This window comes from Chaetura pelagica, unplaced genomic scaffold (genome assembly GCF_000747805.2).
Source record: "Chaetura pelagica isolate M959 unplaced genomic scaffold, ChaPel_1.0 scaffold159, whole genome shotgun sequence".
NCBI lineage: Eukaryota > Metazoa > Chordata > Aves > Apodiformes > Apodidae > Chaetura > Chaetura pelagica.
Genome location: NW_009954555.1, coordinates 989,136 through 999,667, shown reverse-complemented (window position 1 = coordinate 999,667; position 10,532 = coordinate 989,136).

The following is a 10,532-nucleotide window of genomic DNA, read 5'->3' as shown; positions in this document are numbered from 1 at the left end:
GGCAGCGTGTCCGCTGGCTGCTGTCAGAGTGAGTAAGTGCCTGCAAGGAGGGCTGTGTCCCAGCTGGGTGGGAGCCATCAGGGATGCAGGGCCTGGGGTCTGCAGCCTGGCTGAGGGAAGGCCTGAAGCGGCTCCTCCAGCCCGGGCTGGGGGTCACAGCCCCTCCACAGCCACCTGGCCCTGCTGGTTCTTCCCTGGGAGCTGCTATGAGGCTGTTCCTCAGCTGCTGGAGCAGTAATTTCCCTCTCTGTGGCTCATGGAAGAGCACTTGGGTGCCTGTTGATGTCCATGTGGCAACGGGAGGTTCATGCCGTGGCAGTGATGGTTTGGTTTGTAAGACTGACTGGTGGGGGAAAAGCCTTGTTTCTGAGGCACGTGAAGTGTGGGCTTGAACCAGTCACTGGTCCAAACTTGCAACACAAGATGGATCAGCCTTGGCCTCGAGGGGAGTGAAAATTAACCTTGTTCTTATGTGTACATTATGGGTCTGTCATTGTTACTGTAATGCTAAAACTGCATTCACTTGAGAAAGCTTGATTTACTTTTCATAAACTGGGCTGTCTGTTTTGCAACATAAGTACATTGATCAGCTTAATTTTTGTTCACTTAATTGGATTTGTTTCAGGTTTTAATGCATTAGTGTGTTACTGCAACGTGTATATAATAAGCATGTGTTAAATGTTTGTGTTAGCAGCATCAAAGTTAATAGGAAATCTATTGGTCATGGATTTTGCAATTCACAAAATCTGCAGTTTGCCTTGAGTATCTCTCTTGGCCTTAGAAGTTTTTAAAAAGCAGTTAATAAAATGTTGCCTTTTGAGTCCCATTGACTACTGCTTCAAAGTGGTTACATTAAAGTCTTCCTGAATGGCAGTTTTGGGAAGGCAAGTAAATGTGATTTTTAAACTATGCTATCTCTTCCTGGTCTCATTGGGACTGGATTTGGGAATGAATGTGATGAAGAACATCACCTAAAATAATAATGGCAACCTGTTGAGAACCTGGTACCTGTCAGAGCCGAAATGGAGAACTAAAAAATAATTGTGTTATCAAGAAAATAGATTATGTCTAGGTTGTTGAGTGTAACAGTAGTCCAGTGCCAGGTTTCAGGTGTTGACAGAGCAAATCAGCATTGGCAAACATGATGGTTTAATGTCTTTTCACAATTCAAATCCTTTATAACACCTTTTTGTGATACGTGACTAGTTGGCTGGATAGTTCTGGGGTGCAAGGAGTACTTCTAAGGAACACCAGTCTGCTGCATTTTGTGGTTATAATTCATGCAGTAGTAGGCACACTAAGGAAGGCAGCCATGCTTTGTCTGCTGACTTTGTAGTTGCCAACTGCTGCTTGTGTGGAAGAAATAATGTGATCTGTTAATGGTACACTTGATGTATAGAAGGCAGTAGCAGCAATTCCCAAGGATAACTGCAATGCTGCATGACTCTCTCCTGTTGCTCTAGTAATGGAGTTTGCTCTCCAGTTTGTGGTGATTACTGAAGGAGTTTGCCTGTAAGAAGGACAAGCAGCTGTTTGCAAACAGGGACGTTTCAGGTTTAGGTGCTTTCTTAGCAGGGAAAGAGAAATGGTTCGGAAAGAGGGTGCAATTTGACAGGAGGCTTTCTAATATTTGAGTATGTTTGAAAAGGACAATGGGCATTGATTTCATAGGCCATGCTGCCTCTTTCTTTTCAGATTGACTAGGTTTTTCTGAGATTATATTGATGTGTGTGTGTCTTTTCACAATACTATTAAAAGGCAGGTGGAAAAGAATGGTGGTTAGAATGACAGTGATTGACAACTTGCTTTAAGAATTTGAGGGAATGAAAGCACAGTTCCCTCAAGCTGCACTTACCTGTTAGCAGTAATTTACAATTCTGTGCTCTGTATGAATGTTAAATGGATAACCATCTGACTTAGTGACTAGACTGCATATTAGATATCTCATTTGTGTTGTAGCCCTTCCAGGTTAGGGGTTGTGTAAACATAGTTTTATTCTTCAGTGTGGACAAGAAGAAATTTGCCTTCAGAGCCTGGAACCTTTGCAGGCTGTAGCATGATACATAACAAATTTTATGTCAATACAGCACCTTTCCTATCAGTTTGGAGTAGATACAAGTGTGGAGGAGAACTGAGCTGCATTTCCAGTCAATAAAGAAGAGTAAGCATTGTACTCCAGATGGAACTATGTTTCTCTGACTTCTGTAAAAAACATTTTCTTTGAGGCCTGTTCTTGTTTGGTGTCCTGTAGACCCAGTTAGATGTAAGGAATTCTGGAAAAGCAGCTACAGACTACGTTGTCTCAGCAGGAGGATAATTCAGCCTTGCTAGCAGCAAGTTCTTTTTGCAGCTGCAAGTACTTGTGTAAGGCTGGAAGTCTTTGTTTTCCAAGTTTGCTATTAAGAACTGAGTCTGTCCCCTTCAATCATCCCTGCTCTGCCAGGCATGATTGCTTGCTGAGAAACATGGAGAGAGTAGTGCCTGTTAATACTTTCAGGACCAAAGCTGGTGAACTGGAGACAAGAAACTTGTAAGGAAAGTACCCAAAGCCTTGGCAAACTAGGGAAGATACAATGAGAAATATAGGTGCTCTTTTGTTTATATTTCTTTTTATTTTTCTTCAGAGCAAAGAAACCTTCAGAAGAATGTGAATGTTGATCTGTATTTGGGCACCAGAAGTGGAGCAGACAGTTCTCATGCTGGGCTTGAGGCTGTGTCAGTCCCAGCCAGGCAGCAGAGTGTGCTGCTCTTCTTTCAGCTGGGAAGAGAGATCCTGGCTTGAGACAGACTAATCTCTCCTGCCCATCTCAGCCATTCCGGGACACCACCAGTCAGTTCCCCAGCTCCTGCTTCCTGCAGCAGAGTAATCTCTGCTCTAGGCTGCAGCAGCCCAGCTCTAACTGTCTGGCTGATAGCATTCCCCATCTGCCTTTGTCAGTGCTTCCTGCTGGGAATCTCCCGCAGAGACACTCACTCCTTGAGGCTTACAGTTTAGAAGGGAGGAGGAGTGAGTGTATTGACTTGCCTCAGCAACACCATAAGAAAGCAAAGGCAGCTGGTAGCTTCTCCATACACACTGCTCACTGTCACTGTCCAGAAAGTAGGAACACAAATAGTGACTCTCCAGTGGAAGAACAACAGCATCAGCCTTCTGCTACTTCTTGTATGGATCCTGTGAGCCCTTCACTGGTCAGTGCCAGGTTGTCATCTCATACTGTAGATTCCCCACTCAGACATGATCTAGTGGTGTGTCCCTCTTCAAGGAGCTCAAGTGAAGGTGTGAATGCTTGTTATAGCTCAGCCCTGACTTTGGGGGATCTTGATCCATGTAGTTTGGAGTCCCTTCAGTCTGTTTTGCAGTCCTCACAGATTTCTGCTAGCTTGTATTGTTCAGTCCAAAGGCTTAAGCAAGAGACTGCATTGATGGGGTTAAGGGGCTCCCTCCCTCTGCAGCCCAAATCTTCTTCACTCACTGGCAATTTTGGCTTTGCTCCTGATGATTCAGCTTCTAGTATCCTGAGCACAGGAGAACAGTTTGCTGGAGTAAAGACCAGTGCTGCTCAGGCAAGACTGAAATGGGGTGTCCCATTTACTAAAGACTGGAGCCTTGATGCAGTGACGAGGGACTTCAGTGGTGCAGAAGCACTCTCTGTTGCTCGCAGATATAGATACATTGACTCAAACACATGGAGAACCAAAATTTCAGGTGACATTCAGCCAGAAACCCTTTATTCTGGGGTGGGCTCTGGCAGGCTGGGGGATACAAAAGCAGATTCCTCCTATGATTGCTTCCATTATTTCAGATGCCAGTCCCAGGCAAAGCCAGCTCTGAAATCTGGTAGTCTTTATGTTCACACAAAAAGTCATTCCTCTAAAAAGGTTCTTAAAGGAGAAGAGACATGTGATGGGGCATCCATGTGTGCTGAAGACCTTCCATCCAGTCTATCAGAGGGTCTGAAGGTGTCGCTGGAGACAGATTTGGGGGGTGCTCAGATGAATGTTGGTGTAGCCATGTATGGGACTCCAAGGGAAGTGTGTGTAACGGTTGCTTCTCCTAAAGATAAAGAGTTTAGACCCATCCAACAGCTTAATGTTAATTCTGTAGCAGTCAACAACTTTGAACCTCCTGTTAAGTCCAGCAAAGGGTCAGAAGAGGTGTACAACTCCAGATCACAAGCAGCCAAAAGACTGGCTGTAGTGGGCAGCAGCCAGGCCAGGCCTTTCAGGATTCCGGTTGAAGATGGTGAATATTCTGACATAGATTCCATGAATGTGAGCAGAGAAGAAAGGAGAAAGAAATACTGCCACCAAAGCAACTGGAGGAATTGGGAAGATGATGCCAATCTTGACCCGTCTGAAGAACTCCAGAGAGTGGAGAAGAGTGTCAAAGAACCACAGTGCTGTGAAGAAGGAAGCCAGACACAGGAAACTGTGTCCAGAGAGGTGAGGTTGTGCTCACTGTGGAGCATCCCTGTGTTTGTTTCCACTTCTTGCTCAAGGTGCAGAGTTGAGGCACAGCAGTGATGAGGATGCTTCTATATTTTTTTTCTGTCATTGAATGTCCAGAATCTTATCTGTTATGGTCTTGCTCCATCCCAACATACACATCATTATCTCACATGATTCTTCCCTGAAGACCAGCTTGTTAACTTGGTTGTTCTTGGGAATGCCAACATCAGTTTATATTCTCTGGGCCTACATGTAGAGTGAAAGCATTAAAGTGGCTTTTACTCTGTATAGTTGCAGGGCCCTGAAATTTCAGTTTTGCTGAGCTTTTCCATGTCTGAAGTTTCTAAGAGTACTCACAGAGCAGTGGTGGGGGCAGTATCACAGGCATCTACATAATCCACTGTGCTGAGGCAGCACTCTTCTGGTCTCCAAAATGACTTGCCATGCTGGGCACAGACAGACTCCTCAGCAGAGTAGTGTAAATAATCATGTGAGTTACTGTCTTTTGTCTGCAGGTCTCAGAGAACAGTTTCTTGTCATTGAAGGTGAATGAGCAAAGGTAAAAAGTCTCTGTTTATGTGTGAGTGTGCTGGTGGTTAATAGAGGAGGAAAACTGGAAAGGTGGCCAAGAAGCCACATTCCTGGGGAAGTTTGGTTTTAGAACTTAACCTACATTATTCTGCCCTGGTTGTTTTAGGGGCTGCATCCATTTCTTTTCAAAGGGTGACCATCTAGAATGGAGTATGCTCTAAAAAATAATTTGTCTTTTAAATTCTAGCTTCTAAATTCAGCCTTGGTTGTTGCTAGTAATAAAGACCCATTGGCACCATATTTGCTACTTTTCTATGCAGCAAATTCCAGCATGTTCACTGCACAGACAGCAAAGATCAAAAACTGGGTTTATTTGTGAGATGGGATTCAAATCTGTGACCTGTGGATAAGATGTGTGTGAGATTGCTACCCGTTTAGCAACAGTGATACCTTAACTTGTGTGTGAGGCTGCAGGTTTTTCACTCTGCAGAGAAAATGATTTGAAATACCTCTTTCCATCTTGATGGCTGAACTCTGATTGCCACCTCCTGGCTGTGTTTAACTTTTCTTTCTGTTAACTGGAGTTCACTTTTGGTTTTTTTTCTCTTTAAGTTTCCAGCATGTGTGTGACAGACGAATGCTTAGTAAGTGTTTCCAAGTGTGGAGAGGACACGTCCTCTGGAAAGCAGCTGCAGTCAGGCCGCTTTACAGACAGCAACTGCTTCGGAAGATCCTTGGTGCTTTGCAGGGGGCTGTGCACCAGAGGAGGATGCAGCTGGAGGCAGCCCAGCAGAGATATGCCCTGGCTCTGCTAGCTGTCAGCTTCCGCAGGGTGAGGATGGGCTAAAGACCATAGAAGTGGTGCTGTGAGTTTTCTGTTGTGCAGTTAGAGAAGGCAAAAATCTGATTTGTTTAGGGAGGAGGAAGGGGTACCATCGTGAAATTCAGTGATGTGGACCCTGATAGTCTGCCTGCAATTTGTTCTAATCACATGGTTTCCCCTGCAGTGGAAGGAAGCTGTGGCAAAACGAAGCAAGAAGCAAGTTCTGCAGCCTGAGCCACGTTCTTACACCCGAAGTCCATCAGTGGGGATTTTTGGAGTAGGAAAACTAGCACCTATGACAACCTCAGCTCAGCACCAGCTTAGAGGAGGATATTCAAAGGAAGCTGAGCAGGCTTGTAGGTAAGCTGAGAGTGTTCTCTTTCTGTTATCTTGAACAAGGGAAGGTTAGCAAAGGGAGAAATTTTTCTCAAATAGGGGAAAACTTGTTTCCTGATCCATGGGTGTATTGCTCCAAGTAAGCACTGCAAGAATTAGTGACTTATTTTTAAGAATTAAGCAGTCCTATTTCAGAGTTTCTTTGCACTAGTGTGTTCAGTCTGCTTTGAGTGTCTGGCAGAAATACTCCTGTACTATTCCTTAAGGGCAGCTACCACCTGCATATGTGATACAGGTGTAAATGAGACTGGAGTGAGGCAATACTGCAGCCTCTAGCAGGGCAGTAGAGGTGTCAAAAGAAGAACCTTTTGTAGCACTTTCTGATTCTGAATGCAGAAGAACAAGTCCAGACAAAGAGAGTTACCTAGGGAGGAGGAAAGTTCTGGATTCTGTTCTGTGAGTGCCTCTTTGGACAGATGGATGTCCAAGCATGCTTGTCACTCTTTCAGGGTGGAGGCAGAACTGTGGACACAGTTTCACCGTAAGCAGAGAGGAGATGCGTTCTGCCGGAGAGCTGAAGCAATCAGAGATGTGAGACGGCTGGCTGGTAAGCACATGTTCCATAGCCTTGGAACAGCTTGGAGGTAATCCCTGGTTCACCATGTTTCTTGACTTGTCTCTAGTTGTTGCTTTGACCTGACTCTGAGAACCCAATCCTACGAATAAATGGGCCAGTGTCTGTGAGGGAGGGGGGTGGCCCATTTCACCATGTCGTACAATATTTGTGTCACTACGTTTTTTTAAGTTCTTCTAAGTTATTTTTCCTCCTGTCAATCTCTTCATGCCCTGCATCACAGCAGCTTTCAGACTGTGGTGCCTGCAGAAGGAGTTGGTGAGCAAAGAGGAAGAGTGGCTATTGGAAGCTCGTTCTCTGCTGGAAGAGAAGCAGCTAAGAAATGTTTTCTGGCTGTGGCATTCCCGATGCTTGGAAATGAAACAGATTTTGGCACTGAAAACTCAGATCCAAAGAAACTTGCTCTCCCAGTAAGTTGATGATGTCCATTTTTTATGTGAAAAGTTTGTTCACTGAGAAAGTCCAAGGAATTACAGAACCAACCCAGACAGTGATGTGTCATTCCATCTTGAAACCATCTATTTGTTTAGGTATTAATAAAGATTGAGGTAGGAATAGAAACTCTGTGGCCAGAAATGTTATGATTTGCCTTCTTTGCTCTGCCAAAGCTTTTTGGTCCTCACCTTTCATGTCCTGAAAGACCAAACATGAGAGCACCCACTGTGCTGTAAGCAGGACAGTGACTCTATAATGAAATTAACAAACAGGAGCTCAGAAGATGACAGCTTCTGTCTGTCTTTCCTGCACTAAACCCTGTCTCAGGAGGAGACACAACCTTGCATACTCTTCATGGGGTTTTTCTTGTGGTGTTATTTTCCTTTTGGTTTTCTCAGGTACTTCAGTGCATGGAAGGAGATAGTTGAGCAGAAGATGCTTTGCAGGTTAAACCTGGACCATCTCAGAGCAGCATCACTGAGGAAATATTTCCAGCAGTGGGTTCAGATGCTGCAGGTCAGAGAAGGTGATAAGCAGGCAATGGTGAACTTCTTCCTACGATGGAGACAGCATTGTGGTGAGTAGCTTGGGGTCTGGAGAATCTGAGAATTGGAGGTGCTTAGGCTTTTTCCTCCTCTTGTATGGTGAAAACCAGCTGAAAACTGCCTGATAAGAGAGGCTCAGATGATACATGGTATTAACAAACCAGAGTGGGCAGAGGATTAAGTTGTTCCGGATGTGTTGGAGAAGCTATAGGGACATTTGTTGCTCTGCTTCATAAACCTAGCAGAAAGTCTTAAATCTAGCTGAAAAGAAGCAGTTAGAGGGCAGGACTGAGTTTCTTAGAAATCCTTTCTGACATTCTCTCTTGTCACTCTGTAACTGGCAAGGAGCAGCTGTAAGCTCAGTAGCTGGCAAGACTGCAACAAAGAGGCATGAAGATCAGCCATTGTGGACTGTAGAGAGACTGTTTCCTCAGAAAGCAGGCTACTCTCTTGATGACCTCTGCCAAAAGATGAAGCTCCAGAGAGTCTATCTGCTGTGGATGACAAGGCTAAGTGAGCATCACAGAGCTGGGTGAGTGAAGAAGAGCCAATTCCTGGAGTCTTGCTCTCACTAATGTGCACTTGACTTGCTAGTCCTTCTGGAGGAACCCCTTTTACCATCTAGTGACCCTCACTGATAGCCCTTTTCAGTCACTTTGCCATCTCACTATCTTCTGTTTCAGTTCTTTCTCTCAGGCTTTAGAGCGGTGTAAACTCAGAAAAGCTCTGAAAATATGGCACCAAAAGTGTCTCATGCTGAAGACAATTGAACAGAGTCCTAAGCGCTTGCATGGGACTGTCTTTGAAGAACCTCTTGCCTTGCTGTTTTCTGAGGACTTCTCAACATCTTCAGGCTTTGACAGCAGTGCTCCAGCTACTCAGGCCTCTCAAAGCTCATTGGAAAAGGTGAGGAGATCTTGGTACATCCAGACTATTCTGAGGTATTAAATTGCGGGGATATTTCAGGGGAAAAAAATCTCTGCTTCAACATATTTTCATTAGCAAACTGTGCTTAGTGTTTATGCTTGAAGAGCACTGAGCCTGTAGGGTCCTGAATGTGATTAGAAATTGTGAAGTCACTGCTCTCTGGGCCCTTCCTGGTTCCACTGCAAGGACACTTACCTCACAGCATGTTCTTCCCTTGATACCTGCAGGAATACAGTTTTAGTGACAGCAGCCAGCAGAGTTTCTCCTCTGTTCTGCCTACTGAGGATGTCAGTCACATGCCATACTACAGTTCTTGCCTGCAGCTACACCAGTGTGCAGAGCTGCCATCTGAGCAGGCCTTTCCTCCACAGAGTGCTGGATCTGGGTGAGTTGGAGGCTGGTTCCTGGGGATGCTGGTAACAGTGGCCCCTTGTTGGGTCCAGCTGAATTCCTTCCTCCTGGCTAGTCCCTCATGTCATCTCACAGCATCCTTCCAGATAACTTTATCATCTTCTTTCTTTCCATTTTCACCTGACACTTGCAGAGGAAATTGGTTTGAGGCACGTCAGTTCCAGTCTTTGGCACTGCAGAGTCCAGACAATAGTGTGCAGTCTCTCACCAGTTACTCTCTGTGGGAAGAGGTAAGGCTGGAAAGTGACACTATGCATGGAAATGTCCAAGTGTTTTCTGCATAGTCAAATTTAGCAGAGTCCTTGTTTTTCAATATCAGTATATTGAAGGTCTCACTGCTGTTCTTCTCTTTGTTCTTCTGCCTAAGACAGAAGGTTTGGGAGATTGAGACATTTCTCTGGGCAATTAATCCCTACTATTTGCCAGCTGAGCTGGAAATTGGCCATGTGTCAAGGATTTAAAAGGGATGTGTTAGACCCTCCTGTCTGGATGTTTATGTGGTGTGTGTGTGTGTTAGCAACAGGGAGTTAGGCAATCATAGAAGTCACAGCAGCAAGGAGAAAGGGCTGAGCTGCTTGGGGTGACTGTGTTATAGCAGCAGTTCAAGGCCTTTTTTTTTGCCTTTCTGAATTACAGGACTGCAGTTCTGACAAGGAAGTGAAGAGTTGCTGGCACCAAGCAGAGAAATGCTGTCTGCAGAGGTACTTCATTATTTGGTCTGCTCGGACTCAGCAACTTGTCAAGGCCCAGCAGCACTGCAGGCTCACTCAGCTGTCTCGGTGGGTATTGTGCTTTCCAGAAGTTTCCTAAAGCTGTCTGCCTAGAAGCTCTACACTTGAAAAAAAGAAAAAAAATAAAAAATCTTCCTCTAGTTTTTGGTCTTTGGCAGTTTTGCAGTCTGTTATTCTGCTTTTTTCCCTGCTTCTGAGTTGTTATACCTGAACACATGTCTGATTTGTGGGGTGCCTCACAAATTAAAGCAAGTCCAGCACTGCTGATAATAAGCCCTGGTAACTTTCTATCTACTGAACTGGCTTTGTTCTTCCTTAAATCCAAAGGTGGAAGAGAACAACAGGTTTGGCAGAACAGAACACCTTACTCCCAACAACTTGTCCTTTTCCTCATTTCCCCTGACATGTAGTGGGGGACAGATGCTAAGAGATCAGATATATTTCCTAAACTACTTTGTGTATGTTGCTTATTGTTAGAGTTTCAGTTACGAGGGTGTGAATCTGTGTGAGTTGTTCCTACAGTTGGTCCAATGACCTTTGTCTTTCTTAGAGCCTTTCTCAGCTGGCATCACTGGGTTGTGGAAAATAAGAATCGAAAAGCAGCAGCAGCTCTAAAACATGGAGTTCATTGCTGCCAGGTGGCTTTCAGCCTGTGGAAGAAGAGACTGGTCCAGAAGGTGGAAGCTGACAGGAGATTCAGGTGTCACATT